Source organism: Octopus bimaculoides, chromosome 7 (assembly GCF_046866305.1).
Source record: "Octopus bimaculoides isolate indiv1 chromosome 7, ASM4686630v1, whole genome shotgun sequence".
In the NCBI taxonomy this organism is placed as follows: Eukaryota; Metazoa; Mollusca; class Cephalopoda; order Octopoda; family Octopodidae; genus Octopus; species Octopus bimaculoides.
The window spans coordinates 97712415-97727497 of record NC_142934.1 but is presented as its reverse complement, the minus strand read 5'-3'; the positions used below and the strand labels follow the sequence as shown (position 1 = coordinate 97727497).

Genomic DNA, 15083 nt, shown 5'->3' with positions numbered 1-15083 from the left:
TTTGCAGATTTGTATGTTTTGTTTCATGTGTGTATTCTCATGCATATTATTGCATATCTAGACATCCACATATATACCTAACTGGTAAACTTCTGGAAAGTTTTAGATTTTTTATAGTTCTTATGGTGGCTTGAATCTGTAGTCTTCGAAACGGCTTTCTCCTTTCTGGTTTTGAGAAGCCCAATTTCTCAAGATTGATACTTAGACAGTATGTTACATATCCCATTGCACCAATAATTACAGGTATAAACCTGAACATGTAATCTGGATAGAATAACTCTAGATTTCTCAATAATTCGGCGTAGGTATTTTCTTTTTCGATGATCTTTAGCCTTACGTTAGCATCCGTTGTGCAGCTGATTTCCACTGCTGTACAGTTTCGCTTTTCTGTTCCAAATACCTACGTCTGGTCTATTAAGTTTTATATTTTATTGATGCTTTCACTGGGACATTCCATCATTATTCCTTTTTATCATGAGTGGTTATGGCTTCTACCATACTTTAGGTTTTTATTTCTTTGGACTCAAAGCTATCCTACTGACGGAGCTCATTATACAGTGTCCTAGGTGCAACATCATGTCTCATCGATAGATAATATCGCGATGACATTTTTGGACAACTGCTTATGATGTGGGTGATATTTTCTGTGTTACTCCACAAAGTCTGCATCGGTTATCACATTTTGGTGTTTTTCCTGTGTCTGTGTTCCTTTTGTGCATCAAGTATTTGGTTGATATTTCCAGTTCCTAGATAGCAAACGCATACACTTCAGTGAGAGTTAATAATCCAGTTGTTGGTCCATGATAGACAGCTTTGATTATCAATGTCATTATCATCATACCACGCCGGAAAAATGCTTAGCGGCATTTCGTCCGACTTTTCGTTCTGAGTTCAGTCAGTAAAAGGTGGGGTTGTGTTAACCGCACGTGGAGAAATGATAGGAAAGGAAAAAAATAATAATAAGACAGAATGCTAAACTGAAAGTATATTTTAATATAAATGGGTGTAAAGATTTCAAACTGGCTTTCATTGCATGGCAAATTTTCAAGATGAAGAGAAAAAAAAAGTTTTTTTTCAAAAAATTAACAAATATATAAAAAAATAAATACATCAATACATCATAATGTTTTTAAGCTTTTGAAGTTCACTAGTTTTCCTTGGAAAAGCTTGCTGGAAGGGTTAGGATGCATGTGTTTCTGTATAGTGTTGTTTTTTTCAAGAAGGCTGGATGTTCATGTGTCAAACAGGAAATGGGGTAGTAATAATCAAGTTCCTGTGGATATGACAACAAAAGAATGAATAAGACCTCGATATTATGTAAATAAAGGAATTTATCTATAATATAATATGTGACAATTAGTCGGTTGCCTTAATAAAACTCAGAGTTTCGGATGTCGTGGCGGAAGTCTGCTCCGGCATCTCGTTAGTTATTAAGACAAACAAAAGAGCTATGAGAATGACCGTTGAATAAAGGGAAATTACCCGAATAGGGAGAAAGTAAAAATACTCGAAGGTAAACCCACGCTCATAGAATCCGTGTATGCGCGCATGTACATACATAGACATACGCGCACACACACCCACGTGCATGTGTATGTATGCATATGCTCACTGACACTCGCGTGAAACACATACATGCACACACCCCACACCTATATGTATATATATATATATATATATATATATATATATATATATATATATATATATATATATATATATGCATCCATACACATGTACACATATACATACCCGCGCGCGCGTATATATACCCATACGCGCACAATTATGTTCATATACATGTCCCTATATGCGCATGCACAAATATGCAGGGTGAAAGGTAATGTACAGAAAAAGGTGTCAACTATAACATCCACTGGAAGATCTTAGCCAAGTGTAAGCCTTATACCAACGGCAGTGGAAAATGCGGACTTTATGATATGGAAAAATGGTTCATCTGGAAAAGCAGCTCAGACCCCGCTACATGTCTAAATTCAAGAACTGAACTTTGGGGATCATGTCCACATATGGCTAAGTATTCGTTACGTTTTTTGGTGTGGGGGGGGGGGGGGCGTGCGTGCGTGCGTGTATGTATGTATGTAATGGACAAGTATGTTCCTCACGTCGGAGTTACCAATTGTAGCGTACAGATGTGAAGTTACTTGATGTAGAAATAGCGAATCTTGTTCTGTGTCGGGTTCGTTATATGTAAATAGTCGAAAGTAGGATGAGAGGGTAACAACAACATCGAAGAGAAAAAAAGTAATATTTACAGACTTTATTTGCCAGCTGTGGTCAGTAACATAAATTTAGTAGTAATTGCAGTGACAATGACAATGTTTCTCGCGCGCTAAGCATTTTTCCAACGTGTTAAGAATTCTACCAGCTCGTGACCTTAAAATACATTCATGTATATTAAAAATTACTTAGTATTATATATAAAAATATTTATAAATGATTATAGTGTTTAGACGGGGTTATAATCTAAGTTGTGTCCTCTCGAAGTACATCTACATTTTCACAGTGATCGAATGTATGCATATAGATATTTTATTTTAAATGAGACATACGTAGCATTTGAAATTTCTGGCGAATTCTATTTGCAGAGTAATTACATATCAAAACAAAAGAAAAATTTGGTATATTTTTAATTTCCTGTTACGGCGTTTCAGAATCTTTGTCTGATTAATTACGGATAGGAGTTTCTATAGATGTTTTTTTCTACATGTATACCTCTGTAACTCCTATCCTGGAACTAAACTTGCTGCCCACTGGATGCGTTCGCTATTTTTCAGCTGCTACAACAGAAATGATAACGAATACTATTGAAAATATTAATAAGGCATCCACAAAAGCCTTCAGATGGTGGATCCGAAATCAAGATGTATCTAAAACAGTGGTTCTTAACTACTTTTTATCTATGAACCCCTTTGATTCCTATTATTTTCTAGTGGACCCCTATAGCCATTCTATGTTTAAAATCTAGCTTTATAGATATTGATTTCAAAATTCCTATTTTGTTTTTCACACTTTAACTTGTGCAGGATGAACTATGCAAAACGTTAGAGAAAGAAACCCAGCAGTTTCTTGCAATAAATACATCCAAATCAAATTTTTTTCATGGACTATTTTACTTGCGTGGACCCCAAAAATCTTACACAGACCACCCCCATCAGGGCCCATAGAGATCCCAGTTGAAAACCACCGATCTAAAGTAATATCAATATCTTGAATTTATTAAATATATAAATGACATAAAAAATGGCCAGCAATGGTTTATCAAACGGTTCATGATGCTAGGAAAACAATTTATCCAATGAATAGAAAGAAGGAGAGAGATGAAGAATTTGAAGAGCTTAAAATGTCTGAATTTATATCAGAATGTTTGTAAAAATACAATGAATTGCACGTAATTTCTATCTTAAATGTGTATTTCTGTATGTATATCTGCATGTTTTCCTGTCTTAAAGACTCACACAAAGAAACAGTAAGTTCTGCTTAGCAAAGTGGCCCACGTGACACTGTACAGTCGTCGCGTGCGTGGGGCGGCCGCTCCGATCGGAAGAGGAGCGATCCTTTTTGCCTGTTCCGAAATGGAGAGATCGATTTGTCTTTCTAAACTATCGTTGAAGGAAGCTTACTTCATTAACGACGCACTTTGAAGAAAAGATAAAATAATCCCAACTTTCACAATCCTAAAACTAAGATCAGACAACGAAAAACATCACATGGTACAATCACCATTTCAGTCTTCAAGTAACCACACTCGTTATTAAATACTTCCTTAAATTAATCAAAAGATACTCTCCCATTCACACAAGAGCCATTCTATATTCAAAACAAACTCACTAAAATTCTTTTACTCAGCAACCTGAAACTTCACGCAAAAACTCGAAAGCATTAACTCAAAGAAACAGACGCACAACATACAAAAACTAGCACAATAGTCTTCCAATTCACCCACCCTCCTTAACAATAAATGTTCCCACAAGAACATAGTCTACTCAGCAAAAATAATCAAATTGCCCCACTTAAAATGAGTTGAAACAAACTCAGCCTTCATTGGTGATCATTTAGCAAAATAAACACAAGCTCAAAAACAACACTATCTAACTATATGTGAAATTGCAAAGACTCCCACAAATCCCATTCCATTAACTAGAGAATATTAGAAACGACAGAGACTTACAATTCAGCATCAAATTTCTTCTCCCTCTGCGTTTCGAAAAGAGAGCAATCCTTTTTGGCACCTACAACAATATCAATCTCAAGACTGAACTAGTATAAATTTTCGGAAATAGTAAACTTTCTCTTGTTAGAAACTTCAAGCCTCTTCGGTATTAATATGTGCATGCATACATACATACATACATACACACACACACATACATATGTACACGCGTATAAGTATCTATATGCATACATGTATACACCAATCTTGAGAAATTAGGCTTCTCAAAACCACAATAGAGAAAGCTGATTCGAAAACTACAGATCCAATCCCTCACTGGAACTGTAAAAATCTGCAAAACTTTCCAGAAGTTTATCATTTAAGTATATATGAGCATGTCTAGATATGCAACTATACGCATGAGAAGACACACACAAAACAAAACATAGAAATCTGCACACATACATACATACATACGGATCTATTTTAAAACGGGGGCACCAGTATTTTCTTAACGAAACACTAACGAAACACTTTGAAACTTGGGACACTGTATAATAAATTACGCTGTGCGTACCTGTGTGTGTAACAATTTTAGAGTTCGGATTCTAGAGTTAGGGTTAGGGGATTAATACGATATACACCGTTACAGCGCTAACTGTTTTCAACTGAATAGACGTCAGTGATTAGTAGAAATTATCGAAATAAGACAATTTTTTACATGAAATAAATTCGAATACAAAATTTTTTTTTCTGTTCTATAACACAAAATAGATAAGTATACGAAGTTTGAAAGTCTTTCGGTACCAAAAACACTACATAAAACATAAATGAAAACTGGTGCCCCCGTTTTAAAATAGATCCATACATACATACATACATACATACGTACATACATACATACACACACACACACATACATACATACATACACTGTTGATGTTGTTGAAATTCCAACGGAGCCTTGGATCTAAGTTAGAAACCGGCTCTTTCTTTATTGGCATGAAATCTTGAAATAAAACTAAGTAACGACATACATAAATACATACATACATACATATATGGGTGTGTGTGAGTATACATGTATGTATACAAGTATGTGTGTATGTATATAGCCATGCATATGTATGTATCTTGTCTTTATTTATGTATCCATCTATATTTGTACTTGTATCAGTATGTGTATTCATGTCTTGTGGCACGTACGTCTCCACACCCCTACACGTGTGTGTCTCCAATACATGTTTTCTGCATGTGCATCTATATCCAGGTACACATTTGTGTGTGTATGTGTATGTATGTATGTGTGTGAATATTGTTCTCCATGTGCAAATGTACAAGCAAATTTGTGTATCTGTGCATTTGTATATATGCATCAATTTTAATCTTATGTGCGTCTATCTGTACAATGTATGTATGTACATCCGCATCTGTATCTCGAATAGGCATCCGTCGGTCTCGAGAGATTATGGATCTGCGCCTGGAGAATTTGTCGGCTGCTGATGGTGATCCAGCGTCTGCTATAGCTGTACATGAGCACGCGGGAGTGTGTGTGTGTGTGTGTGTGTGTGTGTGTGTTTCTCTCCATGCTCAAATGTACATACAACTTTGTGTATTTGTGTTTATATATAGGCATAGGAGTGGCTGAGTGGTAAGTAGCTTGCTTACGAACCACATGGTTCCGGGTTCAGTCCCACTGCGTGGCACCTTGGGCAAGTGTCTTCTACTATAGCCTCGGGCCGACCAAAGCCTTGTGAGTGGATTTGGTAGACGGAAACTGAAAGAAGCCTGTCGTATATGTGTGTGTGTGTATGTGTGTGTGTGTGTGTGTATGTTTGTGTGTCTGTGTTTGTTCTCCCCCAACATCGCTTGACAACTGATGTTGGTGTGTTTACGTCCCCGTAACTTAGCGGTTCGGCAAAAAGAGACGATAGAATAAGTACTGGGCTTACAAAGAATAAGTCCTGGGATCGATTTGCTCGACTAAAGGCGGTGCTCCAGCATGGCCACAGTTAAAAATGACTGAAAAAAGTAAAAGAGTATATAAGCGCATCTATGTAAATCTATCTGAACAATGTATGTACGTACACTTCTGTATCTACGGATATATATGTGTCTATGTGTGTGTGTGTGTGTGTGTGTTTGCATGTATGCATCCGTATGTATTCGAATTTCTATTCATACGTATATACATGTTTGTATATGAGTGTATCCATTTATGTAGAACTGTATCAGTTAAGTCTGTCGGAGTATTTGTGCATTTATCAAAATCGTTTCCATGCACGTACACACACAAACTTACATCTGTCACAAATATATGTGTATGTAATCGACCGTGCGCACATGCACAGGCTTGTTTTCATCGATGTTTGCATATATAACTATATGTTGTTGCGTATGTATCTTATATCTGTGCATCGTATAAGCATCGAAGTGTACATCTTTGCGCGTCTGCATATACACATATGTCAATTTACATTTATATATGTGTCAGTTTACATCGATTTGCATGTACTTGTACATGTATGTGCGCCTACTCCGTACATCTGGCGTGGCTGTGTGGTAGGTAGCTTGCCTCCCGAACTCATGGTTCTGGGTTCAGTCCCACAGCGTGACACTTCGGGCAGGTGTCTTCTACTATAGCCCCGGGCCAACCAAAGCCTTGTGAGTAGTAAGCGAGAAACACAAACACCACATACACTACGCGCGCGCGCGCATGTGTTTGTGCATGTATAAATATATATATCCTTTTCTACTCCGGGTAGGGGGCCAGTCGATTAGTTCGACCTCAGTACGCAACTGGTACTTAATTTATCGATCCCGAAAGGATGATAGGCAAAGTCGACCTCGGCGGAGTATATATATATATATATATATATATATATATATATATATATGTGTGTGTGTGTGTGTGTGTGTGTATTCTTTTATTCTTTTACTTGTTTCAGTCATTTGACTGCGGCCATACTGGAGCACTGTCTTCAGGTGTTTTAGATGAACGAATCTAACCCAGGGCTTATATTTTTCTGAAGCCTTGATATATACATACATATATATATATATATATATATATATATATATATATATATATATATATATATATATATAGTTATTAATATTTCTAAGTCTCTCTACGGCAGCGGTACTGGAAATTAATAGTTATCGCCAAGCCAACATGGCAGTCCCAAAATTAGGACTAAAGCTGCCGTGAATTAGCTCCAAGAAGCCATCGCCTCTAGCTAGCTATGTGACACGAAACCTGCCGACTTGTTCGAAGGTTATAAAGGACACAGGTTTCGTGTGTCACATAGCTAGCTAGAGGCGATGGCTTCTTGGAGCTAATTCACAGCAAGGGGGCAGCTGAGGGACACGTGACCCCCACAAGAAAAGAAGTGCGCCCTTCTAAATAATGTTATTACGCTCTCTTCTAGAATTGTATTCCCTTCTGACCTTGTGCGTTCCTTTCGAAAAATTCTTGGGACCGTGACTGATATATATATATGTGTGTGTGTGTGTGTGTGTGTGTGTGTGTACGTGTAACTGTATGTATACATATGCGCTGGTGTTGGACCTATATCTGTGGTGTGTAAGTGCTCGCACATCCCACACCACTTGAGAACCGGTGTTGGGTTTTTTACATCCTCATAAGCAGCGGTTCGGCAAAATTGACCGATAGAATAAGTATCAGCTTTAAAAAAAATAAAGTACTGGGATTGATTTGTTCATGCTGAAAAAGGTTTCAAGGCGGGGCTCCAGTATGACAACGGTAAATGATCCATGCACGCACACACACAAATATATATGCTTGCGCGTAGAAAGGATGCTATGCACGGTTGAGCACACTACTATCAACACCAACACCTACCACTAACCAGCGCCATCTGTTGCAAAGCCCGCAAGTTACACACATAGATACTGCTACTATCACTACCACTACTACCACCACCACCGCCGCCGCCGCCACCACCACCGCCGCCGCCACACCAACACCACCACCGCCGCCGCCACACCACCACCAAGTTCAGCAACATGAGAACCTTATCTCCATCACCATTTCCTCTTTTGCTCTATGAACGCAACTTTCTCTTCTATCATAGCACCCCCTCCTCTTCCGTCACCACCATCACTACTGGCGCCTTCACCACTTTTCTTCTATTACCACCACTGTCACTGTTTCTTATTTGCGCTATCGCCGCCACCTTCTTTTCTGTACGACTATTACCCCTCCCCACTTTCAGTTCTTTCTTACTGCATTACCACCTCCGCCACAGCCATTGTACCTGTAAGTATAATGTCATTGCCATGAGAAATAGCAGGCAACGAGCATGTGTAGCGAACCTGAAATATGTTCGTTTCAGTAGTAATTACCAATTAATTAAAAGTAACCAATAAAGAAAAACTACACACCCTATCCTGCTGACACATTTTTTACACATGCGTATACATAATATAAAACATAAATATTTACGTGATCCTTAACTTCGGTGTGGATAGAAACACAACAGAAAAGAAGCGGATCTTGATGTTCACAGAAAAATTAGATAATCAATTGAGAAAATACTAAAGAAGTACTCTAATAGAGAAACAGTATATAATTTTACTCCTCCGTCTCCGTTTACACACACACTTGTCGCTGTATTTTTGGTTGTTTTTGAGTAGGCGCTCACATTTCACATACACATACACATATCCGTCCTCGCAATTCCTTTTGTTGTGCACGAGTGTCCGTAAAACTTAAAAGACACATTTCTATCAAGGAACCGACAAGGAATTGTAGAAGAATGTTTATCTGCGACAAGGATAGTACCATGGTTTGAACTGCTGGGATTCTCACTGTGTCCATAATATTTTTAGTAAGTTAACTATTCTTTGTCTTTTGCTTACTGTTTACATATTATTACACTCTTATCGTGTGTGATACTTTTTCAAATGTATTAATCGAAAGATTATTAATCTGTAGCTGTGTGTGTTTGTGTATACGTGTGTGTGTGTGTGTATCTATCTCTATATATATGTATTATATGTTTATAGGCGCTTTTAGTTGTAACACTGACGATCGTATTATAAGGATTTTGCTTGTTGACGCATTCAGCAAATGCTTCGCCAACACAACTTTCTTATTTACCTTAACTTGTAAATATGAGGCCCTTTGCAATGTCAAAAGCTGATGGTGATGTTTAGCTCCAGGTTAACCCAGATCGAGCTGATTTATGATCAGAGGTATTCCAGCTGTGATCACCCGTCATTTTAAGGGTATTTAGGCCTACAATTTATTAACCCTTCCTTCCTAATTTAAGACTAAAGGGTGTAATACGAGACTGATTTCGGCTGATATTTCAAGCAGGTCGAGCGACCACGTTTAATTGTGGTTCCCTCTCTAGGTGAAAACGTCGTAGACCCAAGGTAAAGATATGGTGAGCCAATTCTGCAGTCCAGTTTCGATTTCTGTTTGTAGAACAATTTTCATATCATCGCTGATACTTAGTTGAAAAGTGTGGGGTTCACGCATTCTCGTGTTTATAAATGAGGTCGTGTGAATACGTAAGAATTTGTTGTTATTGGTGTGACAGTAGCAGTAGTAGTAATATTAGAAATCGCCAACATTATTACTACTGTTGCTATTAGACGTCTGTACCGAAAGTAGTGGGTTCGTGTCTGAGAAAAGATGTTTAATGTCCTTGGCTGCACATGTAATTAATTCTTGGTTGTCTAAGAATCCGTCTTTTTTTTTTCTTTTTCAAAACATACACTCACAAAAAAAAAAAGGATGACTACCATTGTTATTTTTTGTTAATTCTCCGAGGCTATACTAAGCTAAGATGTTGACTCGGTTTCATTTCCTAGTTGTTTAATTGTAGACCAGCCCTGGTTTAGCAGATATACAATTAAAGCGTTCTAGCCGTGGCTATCCCAACTTTGTTTTTCAGGCAGTGTGTGCTCCAGCATGACCACAGCCACTTGGCTGAAACCCATAAATAGATAGATAAATGAGTATCATATTATTTAATGAGTCCTTTGAAGAGGGTAGTATATGATCTGAGAGATTTGGCTGGTTGTTTATTGTTTAACCGGCGGTAAACTCTGATCGAGCAAGCCTATGATCAAAGACGTTCCTATCACGACCGTGCCGTCTTTTTGTATATTAAGGACTACATTGTCCAGTGTATCATAATTCATTTAAGACGACATGATGGAATTAGAGGAAGACTTAGCTTGTGTTTTTAGCAGGTCGAGCAATCATGTAGGACATGCGTGGGGGAAAAAAAACCTTATCCCGCGGTAAAATGTAGTCCATACTGAAATTTGAACCAGTCCACCAACAAAGTGTCTTGAAACACTTATGAAAAACAACAACAAACGGTTTAAACATTAAAAACCAAAACAATAAATTAAATAAGTTGCATATTTATGAATTTGAAGATTACAGATTCCTTAGTTCCTCTGTATAAATGTATTCCCAACAGGTACTTGTTATTCATTTGGAATTTAACAACCGAGCGTATTTTGTAGTTGTGTGTGTGTGTGTGTGTGTATTGGTAGTAGTGGTGGGGATACATGTCTACCTTTCATCCTACAAAAGATATGAATAATGTTATAAGCAGCGGTTTTTATCTTTTGCTTGTTTCAGTCATCAAATTGTGGCCATGCTGAAGCACCGCCTTGAAGGTTTTTTTTTTTAGTCGAACAACTCGACCCCAGGACGTTTTTTTTTAAGCCTAGTATTTACTCTACCGGTCAATTTTGCCGAACCGTTAAGTTAGGGGGACGCAAACACAGCAACACCGATTGTTAAGGGGTAAACGAAGGACAATCAGAAAGACATGCGCACGAAGATATAAACAGTTTTCTTCTACCAAATTCACTCTCAAGGCTTTGGTCGGCTTGAGACTAGGGTAGAAGACACCTGCCCAAAGGGCCACGCAGTGGTACTGAACCCGGAACCATATGGTTGGGAAGGAAACTTCCTATCGCACAGCCCTATACTTTATATACACTGATTTTTGGGAGCTGTTTTAGTCTGAATCGTGTTTTTATAATTTGTTTGAAAATCTATATTACAATTTTAAAATATATATTACAATTATTAAACTATTGGTTACCAAGCTTTAAATAGATAAATCATTGGTTTATTGCATTTCTAATGTGATAAGGGAGTGCCTGTAACTTAGTGCAGAACAAGTATGGTAAAGGACTTCGTTCAAAAGCAGCACCACCCCAGTTTTCTCGCTTTTGTTTACATCTTTGGTTAATGTACGTGCAGACACGCACGTACACACACACACACACACACACACAGAACAAGCTTCAAACACCATTCAACTAGTAATTGGTTGCGCCTAAGCAATCGTAGTTGACAAATTTTAAGCATTGCTACTATGAAGCAAGCTTTAAAACCAGGCAATTGGTGTCCACATTTTCCTTTTCTTACTTCCTTGATAAAGAAATAACACCCCAGGGGGAAAGAAAAGGTAACGAAATTGGGTGGGGGGAGTTAAATATATAAAAAAAATCTTATGTTTGGAAGAAAAACAATAACAAAAACAATTCTTTCATAATCCTAACTTTGTATGCAATAAAGGATACTAAAAAATAAAAAAAATGTTACAAATATCACCTAGTTCCTTGCCTTGTGATAGCTTTATTTTCAGAGACTTAATGTTTTAAAGGTTCAAAATTTGCGAGTTATGCGCGGGCCGACCAAAGCTTTGTAATTGGATTTGGTAGATGGAGACTGAAAGAAGTCCAGGTTATATGTATATATGTATATATATAACCCATGCTAGCATGGAAAGCGGACGTTAAACGATATATATATATATATATATATATAAATTTGATAAGAGGATATGTTAACCTCATGAAGGGATGGTTGCATCCAAGGAAATTTCGTCTGCTGAAATGAATTGATAAGCCCTCATATAACATCAAAATTATACTCACGTCACATATTTCATTCTCCAAAATACTAGTTATTACAATAATAACTAGTATTTTGGAGAATGAAATTCCCTTAAAACAGTAGGTATATATTAAGCATATAGTTCATATCCATTCAAAAGAAAAAATAAAAGATAAGAAATTAAAGATAAAGAAGTTAATAGTTGTTTATTATTAACAAATTGATCATCTTCGCTTCTTACAGCTGTTTCAATTAATACTCAATAATCTTATTACAAATTTGTGCATTAAATTTACATCTATGTGACATGAGTATAATTTTGATGTTATATGAGGGCTTATCAATTCATTTCAGCAGACGAAATGTTACGATTTATGATTTGTATTATTATATGCTCAGGTGAGGGTTCTACAGGTTGAGTGCATAGGCGTATATGTGTGTACACGTGTGTGTGTGTGTGTATGTATGTGTATCTATGTATATGTTTTTATATGTATGTATATATAGGCGTAAGAGTGGCTGTGTGGTAAGTAGCTTGTTTACCAACCACATGGTTCCGGGTTCAGTCCCATTGCGTGGCACCTTGGGCAAGTGTCTTCTACTATAGCCTCGGGCCGACCAAAGCCTTGTGAGTGGATTTGGTAGATGGAAACTGAAAGAAGCCCGTCGTATATATATATATATGTATATATATATATATGTGTGTGTCTGTGTTTGTCCCCCCCCAACATCGCTTGACAGCCGATGCTGGTGTATTTACGTCCCCGTAACTTAGTGGTTCGGCAAAAGAGACCGATAGAATAAGTACTAGGCTTACAAAGAATAAGTCCTGGGGTCGATTTGTTCGACTAAAGGCGGTGCTCCAGCATGGCCGCAGTCAAATGACTGAAACAAGTAAAAGAGTATATATATATATATATATATGTATGTGTTAATATATATATATATATATATATATAGAGCAATAATAAATCTCTGAGCGAGATGTAACCAGCAGCAACAGCAGCAGCATGACATCTAAATGTGGCTGACCCACATGGGACGATGCTACTGTAGTTTATAGCCCCAGGAAGACATCTCATCCAGCTGGCTACTGACACATTGTCTGTGCCCAATCAGTATTTGCAAATGGAAATCATTGTTCCCATTTCTAGCCTTCTGGAAAAAGCATATAGTATTTATGTAGGCGCGTATATAAATATATGAGCAGATGCACATAGATATGAATATGCGGGCATGTATGTATGCACGCCTGTGTGTATATACATATGTATGTGTATGCATGCATGTACCTATGCGTACGTATGAACGTCTGCTGATATACATGTATATGTGTGTATGTAGACACATGTATATATTTTTCTATATACGTGTGCATGTCTATATGCATATATATGTGTATGTCTGTGTATGCATATGTTTGTACCTGTATGTGTGGGTGTGTGTACATATATAGGTATATGTGTGTGTGTGTGTATACAGACATTTTTATCTGTGTCTGAAGTTATATTCCTATGTACATTTAGACATCAGTATTTTACAAAACCGTTTACCAACAATATGGTTCCGGGTTCATTCCCACTGCGTGGCACCTTGGGCAAGTGTCTTCTGCTATAGCCTCGGGCCGACCAAAGCCTTGTGAGTGGATTTAGTAAACGGAAACTGAAAGAAGCCCGTCGTATATATGTATATATATGTATGTGTATATGTTTGTGTCTGTGTTTGTCCCCCAACATCACTTGACAACCGATGCTGGTATGTTTACGTCCCCGTAACTTAGCAGTTCGGCAAAAGAGATCGATAGAATAAGTACTAGGCTTACAAAGAATAAGTCCTGGGGTCGATTTGCTCAACTAAAAGGTGGTGCTCCAGCATGGCCGCAGTCAAATGACTGAAACAAGTAAAAGAGTACTAATTCAAAATTTCAATAACCAATGGGCATTGATTGACTGATATGGGTCTGTATTACTTTCTTTTTAGGGGTGATAGGTAGGAAAAGTGCATATCTGTGTGTGTGTCTATGCATATATGTGTGTATAAGTGCATACGTATTTATGCATGTACATGTACATGTATATGCATGGATACATATGTGTATACGTGTGGGTGCATGTAACTCTACAGGTACATGCGCTTATCTCTGTGTATATATATGAACGTATGTACATATATGTGTGCATACATATTTATAAATTCTTATAGTCTTATTCATACCTTATAAATGAATATTTTATTTATTTACTCTGTTTTATCTCTAATCAACCTGTAAACCCCTCATCCAAGCATATAATAATACAAATTATAAACCATAACATTTAGTCTGCTGAAATGAATTGATAAGCCCACATATAACATCCAAAAGTACATCTTTTTACCTCTGATGAATTTATACGCATGTCACATAAATGTAAATTTAATGTACAAATTTGTAACTAAATTGAGTATTAATTGAAACGGTTGTAAGTAGTGAAGATGACGAATTTGTTAATAGTCAACAACTATTAACTTCTTTATCTCCCTTTTCTTTTCTCTTCTTCCTGTATATATATGTGTGTGTGAGGGTGAAAACATATATATATATATATATACATGTATATATATAATATATATAAATACACACACACATATATATATATATATATAATAAATTATATATATATTTAAAATATATTATACATATATATATATATATATAAATTACATTATATATATAAAGTAAATTATATATATATACATATACATACATACATACATACATACATTTATAATATAAATTATATATATATATACATATATAATATAAATTATATATATATATATATATATATATATATATACACACACACATATAATATAAATTATATATAGGCCCAGGAGTGTCTGTGTGGTAAGTAGTTGCTTACCAACCACATGGTTCTGGGTTCAGTCCCACACCGTTGCACCTTGGGCAAGTGTCTTCTACTAAAGCTCAGGCTGACCAAAGCCTTGTGAGTGAATTTCACAGACGGAAAC

The 15083-nt window shown here is 36.7% G+C and overlaps 1 protein-coding gene and 1 long non-coding RNA gene across 2 annotated transcripts in view; one reads left to right on the top strand and one right to left on the bottom strand.

Moving 5' to 3' along the window:
* Positions 1 to 972: 972 nt before the first annotated feature.
* LOC149134818 (uncharacterized) lies at positions 973 to 3092 on the bottom strand. Its single transcript, XR_016242706.1, has 2 exons — positions 2274 to 3092; positions 973 to 1273 (listed from the first exon to the last, which is right to left on the bottom strand). It is a non-coding gene; the product is annotated as an uncharacterized LOC149134818 (long non-coding RNA).
* A 4373-nt stretch (positions 3093 to 7465) lies between these two features.
* The window catches only part of LOC106868847 (transmembrane channel-like protein 5), a 103086-nt gene continuing 95468 nt past the window's right edge, over positions 7466 to 15083 (top strand). Inside the window, exon 1 of the mRNA XM_089355716.1 lies at positions 7466 to 9024. The gene's annotated coding sequence lies outside the window, so the exon portion shown is untranslated. The remainder of the gene's footprint in view (positions 9025 to 15083) is intronic.